The sequence below is a fragment of the Meleagris gallopavo genome, chromosome 1 (genome assembly GCF_905368555.1).
Source record: "Meleagris gallopavo chromosome 1, MGAL_WU_HG_1.1, whole genome shotgun sequence".
Classification (NCBI taxonomy): domain Eukaryota; kingdom Metazoa; phylum Chordata; class Aves; order Galliformes; family Phasianidae; genus Meleagris; species Meleagris gallopavo.
The window spans coordinates 46020651-46022456 of NC_139404.1; positions in this window are offsets into that span (position 1 = coordinate 46020651).

The following is a 1806-nucleotide window of genomic DNA, read 5'->3' on the forward strand; positions in this document are numbered from 1 at the left end:
CCTGTGCATCAGTCGTCGTGTTTTGTGCTGCTGTGTTATCTCATCTTTATGAAAGTGGATTGTTCTGGTAGTAAAACTAGAGCTGTTCTTATCAACAGGTGGTAAGGGAGAATAGTCATAATACTTGCACTAAATATTTTGCACCATTATTCTTTAGCATATGTTATCATTTTAATTTGAACAGAGGAAGTTATTTTTCAGTACTCGAGGAATTTCCTTTTCGCTTTTCATCCTACTATGAATTACATGTTAATGTGAAATCTATCTTTTCTAGCTATATGAAATACTTTCAACCACTTTCAGGGATAATGTTGTTGTTTTTAAATGACAATAAAACCCAACAACCTGCAATGCAATTAAATGCCATCATATTTTTTTTTTTTCATTTATATGCTACTTGAGGGATTCTTCAAAAGATACCTCTCAACTTCAGTGTTACTTCATGGAAGGTAAAGATTTCTCCACATAAGTCCTGACTCTGCATGCAGTTCATTTGTTGTTGGGAGACAATGTATCTTACAGAAAAAAAAATGTTGTCTGTCTACTTGGTGCATTTAATGTTCTGAGAGTTTTACCAACACTTCTAGAGTCAGTCAAATAATTGCATGGGTAACACATGTAGTAATACACATGTAGTAGCTGAATGGTTGAATGTGCTTAAAGCATCCAGAATACCACTGTCTAAATTACACTGAAGTATGCTCTATTCTTTATGTGAAAGTGATGAAGCACTGAAGTTGTTTGAAATTAACAAAATTCCTTTTTTTTTTTTTTTTTTAAGGCAAAATTGGGTTAAACTTTCAGCACCAATAACAAAATGGAGCAGTTTTGTGGACGGGTACTTAAACTTTTTCTTAATTTTTTTCCCCATTAAACTGTGTGCTGCTCTGTTAACATGCACTGAGTCTCAGGTGTCTGCTCTCAAGCTGTGAAGCACTAGGTGAAATTGCCAGCATTGGAACTTAATTTTATGGCATCTGACCTATTGAAAGGCGGGGGGAGTTTACTTTAGAGATCTTCCTTGAGTGTTTCCTGTCTAAATTAAAACTGTGTGTGTTTTGAAACCTAGATTATGCTTAAGTAGGAAATGGTATGAAGGAATGTACTTTTTTTTTTTTCTCCCTCCAGTATATATGTACTGTAGAACAGAATTGTGTGTGTTTTGTTGTGGCACAACCTACAAAAGTTTCCATGGTAACAACAGTCCTCAGTTCGTGCAACTAACTTCTCAGATGATTCTATGGATGAGGATGTCTTTAGAAAAATAAAGTTAATTGATTTGTTCAGATTTAGAACAGAGGAGTCCAAAAATAATGCCTTTTATAATGGAGCTCTATAGGAAGGCATTTCAGCAGAAAAGACGCGTATGCTGCAAATGAAGGTTGGAAAATTGTGTGGTGTACATTGTGTTTTTTTTTTTTCCTGCTTGCTTCACCTGACTGTAATAGATAAAGGGTAGGTTGTGATGTTTGATTTTAAAAGCTTGTGTTTATGAACTTGTTTCAGCATAGTTTTAGTTATCATTAGAGATTTGACCTTATGGGCTTCACCAAAATGTTAAGTCTGTGGGAAGCCCTTGTAAGAAAGGAGCTAAAGGGGGAGGGAAAAAAAAAGTGAGTGTTAATAACAGAAGTACGGCTGGGAAAGCTTTGCAGTTGCCAAACTGGTGTACTCCTACCTACCCAAAATTTGAGAAGATACAGATTTAAAGAGAGGGATTTAATTTACAATGGCTTGTTTTTGCTGTGAATTTGAAAGAGGCAGACACCAAAGTGTAGTCTTGAAAGACTATTTCCTATTGCTGCC